A 23840-nucleotide genomic window follows, 5' to 3' on the forward strand; every position below is an offset into this window, starting at 1 on the left:
CTTTTCTCAGTCTCTCCTTTGGTCTCTTGAGGTCTCCCTGATTTGTTGGAGTTTAGATGTCTCTGGGGTTGGTGAAGGACTCTGGTTAGTGGCCTGGTGGATGGTGTCTGGTCGGTGTTTGGTTTAGGTGAACGGTATGGTATTTTTTTAAAAAGGTTTTAGGTGAACTAATGAATACACACACAAAAAAAAATTATATATATATATATATATATATATATATATATATATATATATATATATATATATATATATATATATAAATAAAAAAAGGAGAGCAATGATGACATGTCAAATCGAATGAACAATACTGAGCTCTCCACAAGAAAAGAAAAAAAAAGAAGAAAAAAAAAAGAACTGAAGCTCAGTCTCTTGCTGAAGTAATAGGCTCTTACAGATTCCAGATTTGCACTGTGGTTTAATACATTCTGACACAGTTCTTAACAAAACCAGCAGTCTCAAACCATGCAGCTTGATGTTACTGCAAACCTGATTGACAACAAAACAATCTCTTTAAGACAGGCTTTATTGAAGCCAAATCAAAAGCTAAGGTTAACTGTGAGACCATGAATGTAGAGACTGTCTTGAAACTAAAATGCCTCAGAAACACAAAAACATTTTACTTATGAAGCCCCAGATGAAGCAGTGACAGATGCTATGAAGAGGCAAGAAGTATCTTTCTTGAGTGTTGTTGATGCTGCTGCCATAAAGTAAATTCAAAATCGCTTTGAAACTACCATGAACTTGAGGGACAAGTTCAAGTTATTTACAATTTCCCAATGATGGATGAGAAGGAAATGAAAATTGGCAACAGATAGGAGAAACACTGAATGATGGCATTTAGATGGGCATAGACTAGAACAGGGATGGCAAACTCATATTAGCTCAGCGGCCACATGGAGGAAAATATATTACCAAGTGGGCTGGATCAGTTAAATCAAGGTATATAACTTTTAAACAATTGGCGTCAATTATACTCAGATTTTCGCTATTTCTGGGCCTGCCCTAAATTACTGGGCTCAACTCTTATATTGTTCGAAAAAATAACACAAATGCAAATGGCACGCAGCAGCACTTTACCTGTTTGAGTTTCGGATGTGTTATATTGCGTATATATTGTTCCCAGAATGCATTGTGTGGCGCAGTTAATGAAGTTATAAGGACATTAATCCTTGTCATTTGTGTTTATGTTACCAGTAATTACATTTTTGTCGTATTTAACACGTTTATGTCTGTCTATGATTTTATTTTTTTTAAACAAACCGTAACTTTAGGTTGTGTGTAAAATAATGACATCAAGGGCAATTTCATGTACAAGTTGCATTGCTCACCTGAGGATTGCTTGTGAAATTATTAATTTATATTTGCTGATTGTGGTCGGCTGATTAATTAATCTGACATTACAAATTTTTCTTACTTTACAAAATCATCTAGCGGGCCGGATTAAACCCCTTTGTGGGTCTGATCCGGCCCTATGTTTGACACCCCTGGACTCGAAGGACTTTTTTTCTTTTTTATCTTTGTTTATTTCTCCTTTCGGACATGTTATTACAACAAACCTCACAAACACATCATTTACATCAAAAACATCCGAAAAGAAAAAGGGCTGATGCGTTGAAGCTGTGGCTCATTAAACCCCGTCTCCAAAATACATTTTATACGCATCAATTATCTAGGCCTTAAATTATACATTGATTTATACCAGTGATTATCACATCATTCATGCAAACGGTCTGCTCCAGGTCATCCACTCTTTGTTCCAAGGCAACAATGCGCCGATCTTTTTCTTCCATATCTCTCCGCAGCTGTTGTACCTCCTTCAAAATCTCACAAAGTGGCTCCAAACCAAAAATCTTGGTGACCCGTGCAGGGCGGTTGTGGCAATGCGTCTCAACCACGACAAAAGGTCGGCGAGGGTTTCGACAATGGCCGCCACGTCACCCATCTCGGAGAAAGGAAAGGAAGAATTCTTCTGGAACGGCGATTCTCTCGCTGAAAAATCTCAACAGGCGAAATGCTGAACCCTTCTTTTGGAGTTGTCCGTATGCCGAGCAGGACCCATGGTAGCTGGGCCTTCCAGTGAGGTCCGGTGCAGCAAGCCATCAGGGCTACCTTCAGTGTACAATGAGTTCATTCACCCATGCCGTTCGCGGCAAGGTTATAGGCAGTAATATGGTGAAGATTGGTACCCTTCAGTTAGCCGAGAGCAGTCCAGAGCTGTGAAATGAAGGCCATGCCCCAGTCCGAGGTGATGTCCGGTACACCAAAACGGGATATCCAGCTATTCAGCAGGGCCTTGACTCATTGCTGAGCGGTGGCTCCTGTCACGGGTACAGCTTCTGGCCATCGTGTTGATCTTTCCGTCAACGTCAACGTGAACCTTTATTTTCCTCATTGCAGTTGGACAATGTTGTTTAAAAAATAAAACAAAAAAAAACATCTAAAGAGATTCCGGATTAAATTTGTTCATTTTATTTTTCCTCTGTGATCCTCACTGCCAAAAAGAAGTAATGCTTTCACTGGGGCACATTTGCCTGCCTCACTAAGTGTGCGACCTTGAAAAGAGAATGTTGTTGAATTACTTATCTATTTGTGTTTTAAATCAACAAAGGAAATTATTTCTTGCTATTGCTTAGCCTGTGCATAACTGAAAAGATTTATAATTAGTGTGAATTGTTTTTAAATGTGTTTTTGTTCAGAGGCAGCAGATAGGCTCATTAACAATGGTTTATCTTTAACTTGCATGAAGATGGTGGTTGCCAAGCTGGTGAAGCTGGCCATAGGGGGCACAGGCACTGGAGGTTCTCGCTTTAAGTTCCATGGCATGTAAGGCCAGTTGATCAGAGCCGCTCATTAAAAATAACCTTTAACAACAGATAATTTATTCTAAATTGCTACAGATTCACATAAAAAAGGTTCCCCAGACCTGGTCCTCGAGGGCCAGGATCCTGCAGGTTTTAGATGTTTTCATCCTCCAACACACCTGATTCTAAATATGAGGTTCGTTACCAGGCTCCTGCAGAGCTTGCTGATGAGAGGATTATATGAATTAAGTGTGTTGGAGGACGGTAACCTGCTGACTCCGACCCTTGGGGACCATGATTGGGAAGCCTGACAAGAACTATCACGATGACTAGGATAAAATGTTTACAAACCCCAATTTCAATGAAGTTGGGACGCAGTGTAAAAAGTAAATAAAAATCATCAATCAAAGCCATCGGTTGGGGCAGACCGCAGTATAGAGCAGTGCTGCGATCCCCTCCGTCCGTGTCCCCGCCGCGCCACTGCGTCACCCCCCCCCCCCCCCCAGAGTTAATAGAGAAAAACTGACAAACATTTCGTAGTGAAAGGTCACCACCCCAATTCCAAACCTGTTCTCCCTCTCCCCCTTTTAACATGTAACGTGTTCTTCCATGATCTAGATGAACGCATCATGAACAGTCAGAACAACAGATTAGCAATCACAAAACCAGCAGATGAGACAGACATGCTGAAAGAACATTGAACAAACAAATGCAAGAGGCAAAAAATTTGCACAGATTTTTCCAAATAAGCAATGTAAAATATTGACACTATCTTTATCACTCATACCCCTTTCATACAGGGCTGGGGTGCCCACAAGCCGTGCCAGATTCGGTTGCCCCAATGTGTTTTGGAGTTCCAAAGAATCTTGCAACTCAATTTACTGTGGGCAGGCCAGCAAGTCGAAGTCAAGTCAGTCAGCAGCTACAACAATTGCCTCCTTGGGCTAACTTCATTATAAAAGACTATAAGACATCAATGGCAAGTACGGTTTTACTTGTAGGCTTTTATTTTGAAGTTGGCGTTGTGGAACGTAGCATTGCTATGGTGGCTAGCTTGACTTTGCTTGGCTTAGCCTCTCACGTTGACTGTGTGGTGACGTTTGGGGCATATCACGGGACATTGCAGACAAGATGTTTACCTCTGTTTGGTTACGTAGCGGCTTCGTTGGTTCGTCAACAAAGGCCATTAAATGAAGAGTCAATGAAAAGAGTTTTGTGCATGTCCACCGCCGATAGTGGATGAATGTGCTTGTGGAAATGGCCTCAACTTCAAAAGACCTCCGCCCGCAAACCCACTCCCACCCACTTGACAACAAATTAAATTGAGGATACTAAAACCAGCCATTCACCCTGGTTATATAATGAGCTTCGCGTGCTGCTAAGCAATGGTATATATCATGGATGAACTATTGCTGTCATGATTTCGCTACTGACTATACAAAGCTCACCGCAAGTGGCTGCCACTCTGACTCAACCAACCTCACTCTTCGGCGTCCCCAGAGCTCTCCGACGGCCACCAAAGCTGTAAACATGGAGTGGGGAGAGTGTTGGGACAAGGCTCGGGGCTGAAGCTCGCATCAAGTGGATGGGCCAGCCGCGACCCGGCAGCCATGTGCACGCTCGTGTTTTTTTTTTACTACAATCATTAAAAATTCATCCACTAATACATATTAAATTGTAAATATAGCATACAGCATTGTTGTAAAACTATTATGCATATGTACTTTTTATGACTTTGCCGACGGCTGCAGGCCGTTCTGAACTGTTGTTAATAAAGATTGAGAAGATTGGATTAGTTGTACTTTTTCTTTAATACTTGAACCCCTTTTTTGTGGAATACTTGTTGCGGCCCAGACACACTAAGACTCTATCTCCAGCAGCCCCCATATAAATTGAGTTTAAGACCTCTGATTTGGATCTATACAAACGTATGTGTTTACATTTAAGTAAAAAAAAAAAAGTAAATTGGAACTATTATTAATTTGCATTTTTATATCACATATATTTATTATGGTTAACTTATGATTGAAATCAATATTTTGGGAATTACTGATCTTCGTCATACATGATGAGGTTTTGGTGGGCTTGAGAGGACTTTCAGATTTCTAGGGAATGACTGTGGTCGTATTTGATTCAAAACATGAATTAGTCAGAAAATGAGCAAAAAATGTTCATCAGCCCAAGATGATGATACCCATGACTGTCATTGGACATTTAATTATCTATCTAGCTGGCTATGACAATTTGGTTCTTTGGCCGTTATGGAGAGGACCCGATGATTACCAGATGATGATCATTTGCTTGTCACCCCTCAACTTCCACCCGCACTTTGGAAATGATGGCTAAGCCCCTGCACGCCAGTATCAGTAATTTGAGACATAAGTGGGCATGCATAAATGTTCTTCCTACTTCATGTCAGTAAAAGGAGCAATGCACATATTGACACTATGCAGACAGTTAATAGACCCCCCACCCCCCTTTGTCTTTGAGAAGAACAAGCATATAATCAGTCAGCTTGTCACTGAAAGAGACCATCTCTAACTGACAAAGCAAAAACAATTGTACACAGACAATCTTGGAAATAAATCTCTTCTGTAAATAGCTCCTGGACTCTCCGAGAGAGATTAGTGATGCGATCAAAGAGTATATCTTTCAGGTGAAACAATAGCACTAGCTGGTCTATCCTCATTGAAACAAGCTTACTAAATTTTGCTCAGTATAGCTTAGAATCAGAATTATCTTTATTGGCCAAGTATGTAAAGACACACAAAGAATTTGTCTCTGATATGAGCTCCATTAGTATTGCAGTAACAAGCAACTATGACAAAGACATGATACCTAAGTACAGAGAGTTTTTTTATAATGTAAGAGCATCGTTATCAGGTGTAGGCACTTCAGTCGTCACATCGGCCTGTCATTGACGGATGCCCACCTTTCAGTGAGTGCGTCCAAATTTTCAGCAAGTGCTTTATGGTGCAAAGCCTCGAATTAAAAAAAGTATTGTCATTTTACACTTCACATCTTGCACTGACAGTTTGCCTTGTACACACATCCTCACCACGCACAAACACACACGCACACACGCACGCGCACACACACACAGACCGACACACACGCAGAGCTACTGGTGGCTAACTGTAAGTAACTGCAGCTCCAAAACGAGCGCACCATACCATACTTGGTGCATGCATGCTAAAAAATAAAAATACTGTAACAAGCATTCTACCATGTGTTTTAAAATGGCAAGTGGAGTAAAATAGTGATTTCAGTTGTACTTTATAATTCAACTATTTAACTCACGGTACTCAAGTTATTCGTTGCCATGAACTTTAACAGGCGTTCACAATCCATTCACACACCGCAGCGCGGCCGGTGCGGCCTCCCAGTTTATTTGGGTGGATTGCTCCAATGCTTCTCCAGCGGTTGGATCCTCTGATGGCAAGCCCCGACGTTTTCTTGCTTCCTCACCTTCCGAACCATGGATTCATTGATGTGGAATTATCTCACGGCCTTCACACATGTTGTGGCTTCCAGAAGAATAGATCGGCTTGCGTTCTTCCCATTGCGTCCACATGTTCACTCCATTCTGGTCAGTTCAGCCACCACTGTTGCCAGCATCCGATGATGCTTAGATCTTGATACTCCTGAGCACTCACCAAGGCCAGCCCACCCGGCAGAGTAGCCCCCGCTAGCCGCATCCCAGAACCGTGTTTACCAACCCCATTGTAACTATTTACAGCAGATTCATTGCAGCCACAGCTTGTTAGCCATATAGTAGTGCATAAAATTTGGTGCCTCTAGACCTCCATTGGATTTGCTTTTCTGAAGAGTAGATAGACTTATCTTTGCTTCTTTTTTTTTATTCCAATAGAATTTTGTAACAGCCGAGTCCAGCGACTGGTACCAGTTAGACGTAGGTTTGAATGGAATCATTGATTATTTTGGGTAAAACTTTCATTTTAATAGTGGCTTTTCGTCCTATTAGAGAAATAGGAAGATTATTCCAGCGCTCCAGGTCACTGTGAATCCTATCCAGAAGTGGGGTAAAGTTTAAATGAATTAAATCAGTTAATTTAGGTGAGATTTTTATGCCTACGTATTTTAAATTACCTATAGGAAAAGAGTAATCTGATAAATGTGAGAATTTTGTTATTAAGTTAGATACTTCCCCTAACAAGATAGCAGGTTCTTCTAAATAAAGTAAAATATCATTGGCATATAGATTAATTTTATGTTCTGTTACCCCGGAGTGAATCTTTCTATCCTGGCGTATAGCTAATGCAAGCGGCTCAATCAATATCACAAATAATAAAGGGGACAATGGGCATCCCTGTCTTGTGCCTCTCTGTAGAGTAAAACTCTGAAATATAATCCTATTAGTAGTAACTGTAGCTTTAGGAGAATCATATAATACTGACACCCAATGAATAAATGACTTCCCAAAGCCAAATTTATTTAGAACAGCAAAGAGGAAGGACCAGGTAACTTTGACGAAGGCTTTTTCTGCATCCAACGATATAATAACTGCCTTTTTATCATGTCGCTGTGACATACTAATAAGGTTAAAGAGTCTCCTAATATTGTTAGTAGAATGACGACCTTTGATAAAGCCTGCTTGGTCGCTATAAATAATTGTCGAGATTACAGTTTCTAGTCTAGATGCTTTTACTGTCAGTATTAATTAGTGTTTTAATTTATGTTACTACTCTTAAGAATAATGGAGCAAGCATTCACCAAAAGTGCTTAAAAAATATGGCCGGATAACCATCCGGGTCAGGTGCTCGTTTATAGTCATTGACAATCTAAAATATCTTTCTATTCAGTACATAACTGAGGCATATTTAAGCTACTGCGGAATGCCTCAATTTGCTCAGGGTTAGGCTTGTTAATTTCTGAGTATAGATTGCGATAATAGTTATAAAAAATATTATTTATTTCCAGTTATCCCTTTAATAGCCGGTATAAGAGATTTTCCCCGATTGCATTGAAGTTCGTTTGCAAGAAATTTACCTGATTTGTTATTATATTCAAAATTTTTGTATTATAAACACGATAACTCTTTGACTGCCAGACGGTTTCAGAAACGGTTGTCGCCAGTGCCAGCCGATTTAAGCATTTTGACTGATCTTTCAAGGTCCACAGAAAATGTTGTTTGGACTATGGAAACACACATACTTTCACCGAAATTCTCTGTTTTGAAACAAAATGCGGAGAAAAAGAGCTTTTTGTGAAACAATGTTTTTTTTTTTTTTTTTTTCTTGGGAGAGCTCAGTATTGATCATTTGACATGTCATCATCATTGTTCTCCCTTTTTTTTTTTTTTTTTTTGTATGTGGATTTGTGTTTGTGCTCATGTGTGTGCGTGTGTGCGTGCGTGCGTGTAAAAAAAAAAAATCCCATACCATTCACCTAAACCGAACACTTCAAAATCCAGTCGTGGGGCCGCCAGGAGACCCGAAGAGGGACCAAAGAAAAGAAAGAAAAGCGAAGCCCAGCACCGACCAGACAGCACCCACCGGGCCACTAACCAGATTCCTTCACCAACCCCAGAGACATCTAAATTCCAACAAATCAGGGAGACCTCAAGGGCCCAAAGGAGAAACTGAGGAAAGGTAGAAAGGACAGACGAAGCAGAGTGAGATCCACAGACACCAGCCTCCACCGATTCAATGACCTGAGGGAGAAACAGATTGTGTCTGAGTTTCGATAGATGCTGGTGTGGTGGATCTGGCATGCATGAAAATCTCCACCAAAGAGGGGAGCCGTCGACCCCCGCCAGGACAGAGCAAGCGCAACACCTCAGGGCCCCCCAGGCCGCGGCAGCGCCAAAGGACGACCCCCGGGCCCCGCAGGGGCCACCGGCCGGAGAGCAAACCCAGAAGCAGGAGCGCCCCCCACCCCAACGCGGCCCGCGCCCCCAACCCAACGCAGCAGGACGGGGCACTGCAGGCCCACCAGGCACCCCACCGGCCCACCACCCAAGCTCCCCCCACGACCCCCCGCCCCCATCCACCCCAACCCAGCCCCAACCGCCCCCAGGTCCCCAAATCCCCAGACAACCCCCCCCCCCCCACACACACCCCCCAACCAAGCCGCCCCCGCGAGGAGCGACCAGCTGGGCCCCCCCCCCCCAACCGGGCGGGGGCGGGAGGCGCACCCACCCACCAAACCCCCACCCACCCCAGATACTGGGGCCCGCCCGAAGTGCCCGGAGGCCCACCGGAGCGGGGCGGGCACAACACCAATCCCGCCCACCCTCCCGGCCCCCGGAGAGCTGAGACCCGGGCCACGGATGGAACCCCCGGCCCAAGGGAGGGGGAGGAGGGCAGACAGGGGAGGACGGGGGAAGGAGACGACAGGAAGGGCAGGAGGCAGCGGCAGGGCCGCAGAGAGAGGGGGAGAGGAGGAGGAAGGGCGACGAGGGAGAAGGGACAGGGAGGCGGAGGACGGGCGGGGAGAGGCGAAGAGGGAACCATGGGGCACCGCCCCGAACACCAGGGAGAGCCCCGCAACACAGCACCCCCCACGAGACCCAGGGAACGACTAAGACGCAGCCGCCACCCAGCAGCCAACAGAGGGGCAGACCCGCCTACGCCCAGCCAGGGGGGGACAGCACCTGTAGAGTTAGTCCCCTGGCATGCAGTGAATCCGAATATTAGCCCTTAGTGCCCATTGGAGGTGAATCTGCTCGATCCTGTTGGCAGCAACTGGGTTGCTGACTATAAAAACACAACCATTAGTTACAAACTGCCAAATGCAGAGACATTAATGTAAGTTATCACGATGTGGTGGCTTTCGCTAACAGGCAGAATTAAATAACCAGAATTAGGTTAAAATATTCTATATACGTAGACCATATTTCTATGAATTTTGATATTTGTTTTTTATTTGAGGCCGATATTTTTTCCATTAAAATGTGATTTATGAGGAGGTTAGACCATTGGTCGATATTCAGAGTTTGTTTATTTTTCCATAACCATAAAGCATGAAAATAAGTTTCTGTAGTGTTTTGTAAACACTGGAGACAAATGTCGGAGTCGGAGAGTCTCATTTTCTTCATCATATATTGAGTAATGTATGTTCTATGGATAATTTTATATTGGATAAGTTGTAAATTTGTGTGTTTTGTCATTTTAAATGCATTTTCACAAACTTGAATCCAAAAGTCAGATTCCGGAGCTATAGACAAGTCTGTCTCCCATTTTAAGATGGGTAAAGACATTTTATCTGTATATGAAAGTAACTTATATATTTTTGAAAGTTTTTTTGTTGTTGTCGGAGAAAGCTTGGTAATATCTTTAGCTCAAACAGGCGGTTGGAGCGTACCCTGAAGTGTTGGAATTTGTTTCTTTATCATTTTTTTAACTTGCAGATAATGTAAAAAAATTCCGTTTGTTATTTTGTATTTTTGGAGCAAGGATATATATGATATAAACATATTATCTGAGAAGAGATGGTGGAGATGTGTAATTCCTTTCTGCTCCCACACACCTAAATAAAACGATTGCTTGTTAATTCGAAAGTCGGGGTTATGCCATAGGAGAGAAAGCCCACAGGGCTCCACTTGGGCTTTTGTAATTTCTAATGCCTTCCACCAAGCAGTCAGGGTGGCGGAAATCATTGGGTTTTCAAAACAATTATGTCGCTCAATTGATGTTGTAATAAAGAGTAAATCTAGAAGTCTGAGGTTATTACAATCCTTCTGTTCTAGTTCCAGCCAACAGTTAGTATCTCTGTTGGGTTGTGCCCATAGAACGATATATTGTAGCTGGTTGGCTATATAGTAGTACATAAAATTTGGTAACTCTAGACCACCTTTGGATTTACTTTTCTGAAGAGTAGATAGACTAATCTTTGCTTTTTTTTTATTCCAGTAAAATTTTGTAACGGCTGAGTCCAACAACTGGAACCAGTTAGCCGTAAGTTTAAATTGAATCATTGAGAAAAAATTGTTTATTTTAGGTAAAACTTTCATTTTAATGGTGGCTATTCGTCCTATTAAAGAAATAGGAAGATTATTCCAGCGTTCCAAGTCACTATGAATGTTATCCAGAAGTGGAGAAAAGTTTAAATGAATTAAATCAGTTAATATAGGTGAGATTTTTATGCCTAAGTATTTTAAATTACCTATAGGAAATGAGAAGTGTGGGTCCTGGCTTGCAGGGTTCCATGAATTTTCTGTAATAGGTAGAAGTGTTGATTTTGTCCAGTTAATAGAATAATCGGATAACTGTGAGAATTTAGTTATTAAGTTAAATACTTCCCCTAACGAAATCGCCGGGTTTTCTAAATAAAGTAAAATATCATCGGCATATAGATTAATTTTATGTTCTGTTACCCCAGAGTGAATTCCTTGAATCCTTCTTTCCTGGCGTATGGCTATTGCAAGTGGCTCAATAAATATTGCAAATAATAAAGGGGATAGTGGGCATCCCTGTCTTGTGCCTCTCTGTAAAATAAAGCTCTTAGATATAATCCCATTAGTAGTAACTGTAGCTTTAAGAGAATCATATAATACTGACACCCAGTGGATAAATGATTTCCCAAAGCCAAATTTATTAAAAAACAGCAAAGAGGAAGGACCAGTTAACTTTATCGAAAGCTTTTTCTGCATCCAACGATATAATAACTGCCTTCTTATCATGCCGCTGTGACATGCTAATAAGGTTAAAGAGCCTCCTAATATTATTAGTAGAGTGACGATTTTTAATAAAGCCTGTTTGGTCGCTATGAATAATTGTCGAGATTACTGTTTCTATTCTAGATGTGAAAGCCTTAGTAATAATTTTAATATCAGTGTTAATTAGTGAAATCGGACGGTAACTTGATGGAAGGGTGGGGTCTTTTTCTGGCTTTAATAAAAGTTTAATTGCTGCTGTATTTATGTGTGGACGTATGTAACCATTAGTTTTAATTTCTGTTACTACTCTTAAGAATACCGGAGCAAGCATTAACCAGTAGTGCTTAAAAAATATAGCCGGATAACCATCTGGGCCAGGTGCCTTGCCATTAGGCATACTATCTAGAGCACTGTACAACTCGTTTATAGTAAGTGGCGCCTCTAACATATCTTTAATATTCAGTAGTTAACTGAGGCATATTTAAGCTACTGAGGAATGCCTCAATATGCTCTGGGTTAGGCTTGTTAGTTTCTGAGTATAGGTTGCGATAATAGTTATAAAAAATTTGATTAATTTCTTCTGGTGACTGTGTACATTCACCAGTTGTCCTTTTGATAGCCATTATAAGAGATTTTTCCCGATTGCGTTGAAGTTGGTTTGCAAGAAATTTACCTGATTTGTTATTATATTCAAAGTTGTTGTATCTCAATTGTTGTATTATAAACTCTGTCTTTTTAGTTAGCATGTCGTCTAACTGTATTTTTGTATTTTGTAAGTCAGTCCATATTTGGTCATTTGGGTTTATTATGTACTCATCTGTCAGTTGTTTAATTTTATCTTCTAAGTCATTTTCTAATTTTTGATCCTGTTTCTTTTTATAAGATGAATATGATATAATTTTACCTCTAATTACTGCTTTCCCAGCTTCCCAGAGAAGAGATGGCGATAGGCCTGGAGAGTCATTTATTTCCAAAAAGTCTGCCCACTCTTTCCTTATAATTTTATCAAACTGCATCGTTTAGCAGTGAGATGTTAAAACGCCATGTTGGTGGTGGTTTAAAGGTATAATCAACTTGTAGGGAAAGGGAGACTGGTGCATGGTCGCTAATAATAATAGGATGTATTTTTGTAACAGTTTTATCAGCAATAGTTATTTGTAAGAAAATAATAAATTCTTGAAAAGGACCTGTGCACAGCGGAAAAGAAAGTAAATTCCTTCTTATTTGGGTTTTTAAGTCTTCAGCTGCCGACGAGGCCAAAATCATCCATATATTCATTCCCCTATTACTTTAGTAGATTGTAATCGCCTTATACATGTTGTGCCCGGTCTATTAATGGATTTAGGACTGTGTTAAAGTCGACTCCAATAATAATAGTAGAGTTCGCTGCTAAATCAAACAGCTGAGAGAAAAATTCATGGAAAAAGGCCGGATCATCATTATTAGGGGCATATAAATTGCCAAATTTATATATTTTATTAAATATAGTTACCTGAATAATAATGTATCGGCCCTCTGGGTCTGTTATTGTATTATTTAGAGTAAAGAGTAAATTCTTATGTATGAGTATACAGACTCCTCTTTGTCTGCTGTTATAAGGGGCATGCTTGGCTAAAATTCTTATTAATAAGTAATTTTTCTTCAGATTTTTGTAGGTGGGTTTCTTGCAGGAGGCAAAGATCTGCTTTTAATTTTAACTCTTTCACTGCCACTGACGTTTAAAGACGTCAAGTAAAAACCTACGCTTCACTGCCAATGACGTCAAAAGACGTCATCCAATGATTTTTTATTTTTTTTTTTGAAACGGGTAGAGGAAACCCTCCCGCATGTCTGGTCAAAGTTTCAAGTCTGTCTGTTGTGCCTAAGGACTATTTTTGGCCCCTAGAGGGCAGCGATGACTCTCTTTTGACAAGATCGGGTGGGCGTCAGTAGTATAAAAGGCCAGGCGGGGCTAGAGCGTCGAGGAGTAGACGAGAGTTGAGGAGAGACGAAAAATGGCGACCGACGGTAAGAAGCAGACCACGCTTGATCGATTTTTTGGAAAAGGAGAAGCATCAACCAGTGCTAAAGTGCACCATTATGATGACCGCGATGATGATGGTGATAAGGAGTTTGACGCCGAAGCTGCAGCGTTGACGCGGCGGCAGCTTCGTTCACGTCCTCAGGCCTCAGAGGCTAGCGGTGCTAGCGCCGGAAAACGTCGTGCACGACCGAGCACTTCTGCACGCGAGGACGTTCAATCCGACGAAGGTGATGATGATGGCGACAATGAGGTTGATGCCGAAGTTGCAGCGTTGACGCGGCGGCAGCTTCGACCGCGTGTTAAGGCCTCGGAGGCTAGCGGTGCTAGCGCCGGAAAACGTGGTGCACGACCGAGCACTTTTCCGCACGAGGACGTTCAATCGGACGACGACGAAGAGTATCCTGAGTCCGATGGATATTCTTCGGAGGAGTGGGTACAGTCTGACCACGGAGAAAGTGATTCGGACAGTATTTCATCCGCAGAAGACGTCGAAGGTAAGCACAAACTTGCTATGAGATACTTTTCTAGCACGCTGCTAGCACCTCGTGTAACGTGAATGTGCATTCATAGATCGTGGATCGTGCTCACAGCGACGTCCCACTGCAAAGACGACAAAGAGAGGTATAAAAAAAGTGTTTTCAATACACCGCAACAACAAAAGAAAACGCTCTTTCGATATTATTGTAATTGTATATATTTCTTTCAGCTGCAGCTCAGAGTGACGCTCCTCAGAGTGAGCAGAATAAAGGTCCATCAACCAGTGGATCCAAGAAAAAACGTAAATATATATATTTATATATATATATTGCATCACACTGATCTAAAATGAATATTATATGATATTGAAATGTATATTTGCAGATCCCCAAAAATCTGGCTGGCATGAAGCAGGCTGGCAGCCAAACTCCTTCCCCTTCACTGTGGAGCCAGGACCAAGAGGTGCCGCAGCAGAGCTGAATTGAACCCGGCCAGTTGACTTCCTGCAGCTCTTCATCACAGACGAACTTCTGCAGCACATTGCTGATCAGACAAACTTATTTGCACGTCAGTCAATGCAAAAAAAAAAATGGGACGAGTCAACCTTTTTTGGAGTTCATCCAGCAGGTGGTGAGAGGGTGGCTGTTGCCACAAGACCAGGAGGAAGTTGGGATGGAAGAGCATGAGGAAGCCAGACAAAGTACCAGGTCACCGTATTTTGATCCTGAAAGCCGACTTGATGGTAACATGGCCAAACTCACGCTGGAACACATGCCTGCTACTTCCCGGGAAAAAAAGCCAGCAAGAAGGTGTCGGGTCTGCATGCGAAGGGGCATTCGCAGTGAGACAAGGCCGTGGTGCAAATCTTGCAGTGTCCCCTTGCACACAGGCGAGTGTTACACTGTTTACCACACAAAAGTAAAATTTATGTAGTTCAAACATCCACACAATTGTAAATAATCACACATGCACTGTTGTACACCTTTGTAAATAGTTTGTCAAATTGTTAGTTTTCTATGTAAATAAACTGTTTTTTTTTTATAAAAAAAGACTTTTTCATTGTTGGTGGTACTGTTTTATAGAAGTAAAGCACTATTTAGGTGTTTGTGGCATCATTCATGGACAAAAAGAAGTGTACAATTCACTGAAGTGCATGAAATAACATCGTTTCACAAAAAGCCGTTTTTCTCCACTTTTTGTTTCAAAACAGAGAATTTCGGTGAAAGCTACCATTTTCTATTGTTGATTACTGAAGAACGGAATAAGCTAGAAACAACAAACAAAAAAAGAGTCCAATCTTTCATTTGGTAGTATGTGTGTTTCCATAGTCCAAACACAACATTTTCTGTGGACCTTGAAAGATCACTCAAAATGCTTAAATCGGCTGGCAGTGGGGACAACCCGTTTCGGAAAACGTCTGGCAGTGAAAGAGTTAAGAGATGGTCTAAAGTTTTTATTCTTTTTGCCTGTGAGCGAGCGCTACAAACATTCCAGGAAACCAGAACAAATTTATGCATACAAACAATATAGGCTCAGTCCTGTGTATATATCTGCATAGGCCATTTGTCAATACTGGCATGTTATAGGACAGAATCAAAGTAGTTCGGTGATTTATATAATTTGCGTAAAATATGAGGAAATGTGTAAGTAAATATAACAGTGAAAAAACGGGTAGGGAGAAACGATGTTATTTCATGCACTCTAGTGAATTGTACACTTCTTTTTGTCCATGAATGATGCCACAAACACCTAAATAGTGCTTTACTTCTGTAAAACGCTTTCACCAACAATGAAAAAGTGTTTTTAGTTTGCAAAATACGTTTATTTCCATTCAACAGTGTAACAATTTGACAAAACAATTTCGCAAACTATTTACAAATGTGTGCAACTGTGGTACTATTTACAATTATGTGGATGTTTCAAATACGTTTTTTCTTTTTATAACGCTCTCCTGCGTGCAAGGAGAGGGAGCAGGATTCGCACAACAGATTAGTTTCACTTTCGCTTTGTCCGTTTCGCGTGCAGACGTCACACTTTCTTGACGGCCTTTTTTTCCGGGGAATAAATAGCAAGTAGCAGACTGTACACACTCCTCCGATGAATATGCATTGGACTCGGGGCACTCTTCGTCGTCCGATTGAACGTCCGCCTGAGCGTTGTGCTCCGTGTTTTTCAGTGTCAGCATCGCTCGCCCGTGAACCTTTATAACGTCGTCATAGCCGCTGCGTCAGCGCTTCCAACTTTGGCGTCAACCTCGGAGTCACCATCATCATCATCGATGATGATCATCGTCGTCATCAATGTGCTCTTTATCGTTGGTCGATGTCTTTGAAAAAAACGGCTCGACCGTGAGCTGCTTGCAAGCGGCCGCCATTATGGCTTCTTCAGCCAATGTCCCCTCAACACTCTAGCCCCGCCTCACGTCTTCTACTGACGCCCACCCAATCTTGTCAAAAGAGAGTCATCGCTGCCCTCTAGGGGCCAAAAATAGTCATTAGGCACAACAGACTTGCTGGAAACTTTCACCACAGATGCGGAAGGGTTCCCTCTACCCGTTTCCCAAAAAAAAAAAAATGGGTGGACGTCTTTTAACGTCTTTGGCGCTCCTCTGTAGGTTTTTGCAGAACGTCATTTAACGTCTTTGGCAGTAAAAGAGTTATTAACATATCATCTAACTGAATAAGATATAATTTTACCTCTAATTGCCGCTTTCCCGGCTTTGCAGAGAAGAGATGGAGATAAGTTTGTAGAGTCATTTATTTCCAGAAAGTCTGCCCACTCTTTTCTTATAATTTTGTCGAACTCTGCATCATTCAGCAGTGAGATGTTAAAACGCCATGTCGGGGATGGTTAAAAGGTATAATTAACTTGTAGGGTGAGACAGACTGCTGCTAGGTCGCTAATAATAATAGGATGTATTTTTATACAAATTTTATCAGCAATAGAATTATTTGTAAGTAAAAAAATCTATTCTTGAAAAAGACCAGTGCACCGCAGAAAAGAAGGTCAATTCCTTCTTAGTCGGGTTTTTAAGTTTCCAGCTGTCGACGAAACCAAAATCATCCATATATTCCCCTATTACTTTAGTAGATTGTAATTGCCTTATACATGTTGTATTGTTAGAATGATCCATTAATGGATTTAAGACTGTGTTAAAGTCTCCTCCAATAATAATAGTAGAGTTCGCTGCTAAATCAAACAGCTGAAAGAAAAAATCGTGGATAAAAGCCGGATCATCATTATTAGGGGCATATAAATGACCAATGGGTGTGTTACTGTATAATGATACAGACTCTTCTTTGTCTACTTTTATAAGAGTAAATTCCTGTCAATAAATATTTTTTCTACTGATTTTTGTAGATGGGTTTCTTGTAGGAGACAAATATCTGCTTTTACTGGTGAAAGATGGTATAAAATTATGATTCTTTTTGCCTGTGAGCGAGCGCCACACACATTCATGGAGTAATTTTTTCTCTTTTTGGAAGGTTTCTCATGGATCCGTCGTTGAAATGTTCGAGGTCCTCCACACTGGGTGGTATTCCAAATCTGCCGTATGAAAGAGAGAAGAAAAAAGCAAAGTAATATGGTGGTTAAATTCGGATTTGGTTTAGCAAAATAGAGCTAGTTCTATCTTAGCAGCAGGGCGCCGCCATGTTGGGTATTTCCGGTCTCGCCGCAGGTCTCGCGTTAGTCACAGCATCTCGCCTTCTACCCCTAATCCCTATGGTTAAATAAAGTACCATGCATTGCACTTGATTCCCGTTTCCCTGAATTTGGGTCCACCATCCCTCATCCACTCACTTTCCATCATGACAGAATGCACCCACCAAGTAAGGACCCAGCGAGAGGCACATGGCCCCTACCTGCTTGTTGGAAGCAGCAGGCCCAAGTCCCTGTCCCAGCTCCTCGGAAGCCTCAAGTCCCCGTCCCGGCTCCACGGCAGCTTCATGTCCCCGTTCCGGCTCTACGGAAGCTTCATGTCCCTGTCTCCGGCTCCAAGGCAGTTTCATGTCCCCGTCTCCAGCTCCACGGCAGCTTCATGTCCCCGTCTCCACGGCAGCTTCATGTCCCCGTCTCCAGCTTCACGGCAGCTTCATGTCCCCGTCCCGGCACCACGGCAGCCTCATGTCCCCGTCCCGGCTCCACGGCAGCCGCATGTCCCCGTCCCGGCTCCACGGCAGCCTCATGTCCCCGTCCCGGCTCCACGGCAGCTTCATGTCCCCGTCCCGGCTCCACGGCAGCTTCATGTCCCCGTCCCGGCTATACAGCAGCTTCATGTCCCCGTCCCTGCTCCACAACAGCTTCATGTCCCCGTTCCGGCTCCACGGCAGCTTCATGTCCTTCATCCATCCTGGCTACCCGTAAGTACAGATACTCATGTTAAAATGTATAGAAATTAGGGGTGGGCGATATGACAAGATTAAATCGTTCAAAGAAATGCAGGGCTCACGATCTGTCATTTAGGCTCACGATCTGCCATTTCTGTGAAATTGTCTGATTTCTAAAACATTTTAGCACAATTAAATTGTCAGCTCATTTTCATTCATCATACAGAATATAACTGTTTTGGCTTCACACCAAACGACAAAGATCAAGCGAAAATCATATGCTAAGTGTGCAAGGCAAGGAGGAAGATAAGTTATGACAACACTATGAACTTCCATCACCTGAAAAGGCAGCGTCCCGCACAGTACAATGAGAGCCAAGCTAATAATTAGCAACGACAACAGCTCCAACCTGCGCTTCCAAACAGCATACCGGACAGAAGCGTTCACCAAACTAACGCCGTATGACATTGGATCCACGTTGCGAGCTGCCAAGACGTAAGTTGTTTTTTTCCCTCAAACACCGCCATTCCTTGCATGTATGCAAATTGTAGAGAAACAGTGGCGCAAAAAATACAAAATGTGCAGGTTTTTTTGTTTTGTTTTTTACAAGCAACCTGTAGCGTTTGTGAAATGATCAGGTCAAGCGGCGAACATAACACTGCCAATTTGCAAAAGTTACCCATCCAAGCCAGAACACAACACGCAAATGTGCGTAGTTTAGCCCCAAAAAAGTCGGTGTTGCATTCAAGGCCCGTTCAGGCCATCGGAAACTTCACAACTCGCGATGCACTCACAAGGGTTGTTAACTTGTTACAATATTGACCTTTATTTATAAAAGGTGCTTTATACTTTGCTATCATCAGCAGTTTGTTTTAACTTTGTGTTTACAGTGCATGTTCCTCTCTACTCTCTCTCCTTTTTTTTTTTAACATGACTTTATACCAGCCAAGTTGTGTGCACTTTAAGACATTTGCTGTTTTGAATACAGTACACTACTTGAAAACAGAACTCTGACTTTTGTTATTGTTTTGCTGATTAAAAATTAATATTTTTCTTTACAAAGGGTTTTTATTAGTAGTAGTGTTAATTTTCACAAACTCATAAGTGTCGCCTTACTATTCTAGTATTTTTTTCAATACTACTCTAATTTAATATCTATTTCATAGTAATTCAAATAAATCGTGATCAAATCAAAATCGTTATAATTCAAAAATCGTGATATTTAATTTTTGTAAGATCGCCCACCTGTATGGATAAAAATAAAAAGTAGTCAAAGAAAATACTCAGAAAAGTACATAGTACTGAAAAAAATACTACTCAAGTAAAGTACTTTGTTACTTCCAATCACTGCTTGCCGTGTGATGTGGTGTGGGGCTGAAATCTGTAATGGAAAAGTGGCATTAGAGCCAAATGGAGTTTATGCACAAATAGCCGTGACATATTTCCTCATAATCCACCGCCTTTACCGGGAATGCCATCACTGTTTGTTTTCCTTCAGAGAACCTCGACCAGTTGTCAGCGTTTTGGAGTATTTTTTCGTTATTTTTTTTATGAGTGTGGTTGCTTGTATTTGTCAAGGCATCAAAGAAGAGGAGAGATGACAGTACACACAGGAGCGCAGTTTGTTAACAACAGAGCTGTATTTTGAAGCTTGAACTTGGATGTGTTGTTACTCTGTTTACGAAATGATCTAATGTTTCTGCCTTTCTGGCATTTTACTTGTCATGTGCCTGTGTGTATATTATTCATATGCTGCCATTTAATTGTATTAAAAAACATTAAAATATTTATATGAGTCATTCTTACAATGATGTCGGATTTCCAAAGCAGGCACTTTGCAGCAAGGCATTAAGCGAAATGTCACCATGGGCTGACATTAAAATATATATTTTTTTTTTTTAAACAGTAGAGGCAGGAAGAGGAGGCTACTGACCAGTGAAGAGTTGTTGGCTGGTTGATTTATTGAACATATTAATATCAGCACATTATAAAATATAATTTAAAATGAAAATTTGAAGAAAGAAAATATTTAATGTCATAATTTACATGTTCAAAAGGAGTAGGAAGCACAATGACATATATATATATTCTTATCCAATAACTTATCAAAAAATAAAAGAAAAAAAGGAAAATGAACAAGTTATGAACAGTTAGCTGGCAGGTTCCATCTGAAAGATCCAACACCTCAACTTTACCGTCTGACTGGTAGGGGGGACTCCAGTAGTCCCGGGAGAGGAGCGACAATACATAATTTACATAGCATTAAAAAATGTAATAAACAAGTAGTTTTAGCAGCTACTCAAACGGCTTGCATTTACGTGTAATAATAATTTTAAGCAATGGCATCATTACCAGAGCTCAAACCAATAAAATTATGGCTCTGGGTGATCTAATTAGTAGTTTTAAAATTCTGATAGACATAGTGTTAAAGCAAGGAACGACTTGTGTTCTTTTTCAGTGAATTAAAGAATTAGGCTTAGAGTTTTACATCACATCAACAGTGAGCTCCGCTGAAGTCGGCCCGCACCAGAAGGTTGGGTGCACTTATACGTCGATTGCGGAAGTGATTTGTGCATATAGTGAAGGTATTATTTGATTACTATATTAAGTGTAATCTTTGCGTGTTCAAATTAATTGCATTGAGATCTGATGAAGAAGTTTTCTTTGCAAATATTTATTTAGAAGCTTCTAAAGACACAGTTAGTAAACCCACATCTGAACGCAATGTTGAGCCCCAAGTGTGTAACAGACTACAAAACATCTACTCATTTATAACCAAAAGATAAAAGGATCCTCCTCCCGGCTCTTGATTGAACAAAGGACAGACATGTCAACTCCTAGATTGAACAAAGGTGTAATGTTGATGGTAAGCAGACATCTTTATACAGTTCCCCTTCTTGCTTGGGGGAACAGATGCAATCAGGATCTGACCCCAGACCTTTAGTCCCTAATGACAAGAGACTCTGATAACATCATGCACATTCATATCTTCAATAGTTTTGAGGGTACGAAGATCAATAAGAGTTCACAAAATCATTATCCTACTGTATTTAACTACATTCATGATTATATCACATCTATATGCTCATAAGTAAATTCAAAAACAGTAAAATTATAAATTGAAAATGTTAAATGTCTTCAATAGTCCATATCCATCTAGAGGTTGCTAGATTGGGCTTTGAGTGTGTGATGTTTAGTGATCATTATAAAGAAAAACATGCTACCGGCATTTCCTTTATGACAATGCTCACGCAGCTGGTATCATACAGTGACAAAGCACGTCATTCCAATGTAGGCACCTTAATGGCAGTAAGGTTGCTCAGGGCTCATAAATAAAAGCAATCCAGCTAATTCCGTGTAATATTCTGATGTGCCCCCTTTATGTGATAAAAACAAATGCACTCTGAAGTCATGAATCTCTAAATCTTCACCATCTGCAACCATGAGATTGTATCCAATATTATTGGTTTCTGACTTGTTGATGCCAGTAAAAATAGAGCTTAGAAAAAATGTAATGATTAGTATGTTTGATAATATATTTTAGACTCACCTGTCAACATAATTAGATTGTACATACAACCTAATGTTTTTAATGACTTTCATTTACATGCTAATGAGATATTAGATTCCAACAGTATCTGCCCGGTCAATCAAACTGAAGTAGATGTGGAGAATTAGCAGTAGCAGTGAACCAGTCATCATTTGTGTGCTGCTTTGGGCTATAGATGATGACATCTAACAAACAGTGTTGTAGATGAAGAGGGTGAACACAATTACATTAAAAGAGCAGACTGCCTGGAAAATTAGGTAGCTTGTGTTGTTACTGGTTTGATCATTCATCCAGTCAGTCACATGTAAAGAACAGAGCAAGCTGCGGGAAGGCAGGTGCGTGATACTCTGCCGCTCAATTGATGCTCTTAAAATGACAATGAACACAAGGATAGACAGTGGAGGGGGAGCGTTTTGGCATAATGATGACCTCAGTGTGCACTCTTGTTAAGTATAATTGGAGTGAAGTAGACAGAGAAGGGCTGTAAAAAGGTAGGTGTCATCTAATGTGTCATTTACATGAGCGGCTGCAGCAGTATACCGGCTTGCGTATGACTCACTGCGGTGAATTTCATATTCATAAAAGATTCCCTCTATTGAATCAGCATCATGTCGAAAAGCAGAGAAGGATGAGCGTCTCTCTTCATCTTCTAATGCAGCAGGGCTAGTAACTCTCAAACAGGCCAATCTTTCTCTCTCAAGACCGCCAAAGAATTGCAGGTTAATAAATCAGTGGGCCTGTCCTTCTGCACAGTATCATGATGGGGACCTTCTCATCTCCTGCAACAAACCTCAGATAAGAGTGTACCCACCTTTGACTTTTTAAGACAGCAATTCCACATGATCCATTCGCAGCCCAGTGTGAATGCATGCATGCACATCACCTTATCTTTGTCATATACTTCTCCTACCCCTCAAACACACAAGCACTCTCGAGGCAGTCTCTGACCTGGACATAAGGGGAAATGACACACGTCTTAGCAAGCTTGCTACACATCAGCAGCAGCAACAGCATTTGTTCTTTGCAAATCTGCTCAAATGTGTTCAAATCTGAAATCTGTTCAGAATGTAGACATCCAAATGGAGCTCATTGCCTGCCGGTCATAATTTTTAAAGAAATCGAATGTCAGAGTTGCATCTGCCTTGGCTCCCCTCGCTTACAGACACTCCTGTACGGGCTTCTTGTCCCAATCCTTGACCCATTTAAGTCCCTGTCAGTTGGATGTGTTCTTTACACCAGTGGCTCTCAACCCTGGTCCTCGGGGACTCCTATCCAGCCTGTTTTCCATGTCTCTCTCAGCCAACACAGGTGATTCGAAGATCAGCTACACAGTAAGCTCTGCATGAAGCCTGATTATGATCTTCAACTGTGTTGGCTGAGGGAAACATGGAAAACAGGCTGGATAGGGGTCTCCGGGGACCAGTGTTGAGATTTGATTGATTGATTTTTATTTGGTGATGACAGTACACGATCAAAACTTCCAATTCATCAACAAAGTTAATAAGTTGAGTTCAAATAGTCAATCATTAAAGTAAAAACTATATTCACAATTCATTAAAACATTTTTAGAAAATTAAAACCTTGTATTTTTCATATAAAAATAGAATGATGGCAACAGTAGCATAATAAAGGTGCTTAACTCTTTGACTGCCAGACGTTTTCAGAAACGGGATGTCGCCAGTGCCAGCCGATTTAAGCATTTTGACTGATCTTTCAAGGTCCACAGAAAATGTTGTGTTTGGACTATGGAAACACACATACTACCAAATGAAAGATTGAAATCTCATCTTTCATCAGAAAAAAGTTTGTTTCTACCTTATTCCGTTCTTCAGTAATCAACAATAGAAAATGGTTAGTTTCACCGAAATGCTCTGTTTTGAAACAAAAAGCGGAGAAAAAGCTTTTTGTGAAACAATGTTATTTCATGCACTCTAGTGAATTGTACACTTCTTTTTGTCCATGAATGATGCCACAAACACCTAAATAGTGCTTTACTTCTGTAATACACCACCACCAACAATGAAAAAGTGTTTTTAGA

General features: G+C 41.1%; 1 long non-coding RNA gene across 1 annotated transcript; it reads left to right on the forward strand.

Annotated features, from left to right (window-relative positions):
* Positions 1-13532: 13532 nt before the first annotated feature.
* On the forward strand, positions 13533-14398 carry LOC144058077 (uncharacterized). The gene is made up of 3 exons (XR_013295378.1): positions 13533-14068; positions 14154-14225; positions 14309-14398. It is a non-coding gene; the product is annotated as an uncharacterized LOC144058077 (long non-coding RNA).
* The last annotated feature ends 9442 nt before the right edge of the window (positions 14399-23840 follow it).

The sequence above is a fragment of the Vanacampus margaritifer genome, chromosome 9 (assembly GCF_051991255.1).
Source record: "Vanacampus margaritifer isolate UIUO_Vmar chromosome 9, RoL_Vmar_1.0, whole genome shotgun sequence".
In the NCBI taxonomy this organism is placed as follows: Eukaryota; Metazoa; Chordata; class Actinopteri; order Syngnathiformes; family Syngnathidae; genus Vanacampus; species Vanacampus margaritifer.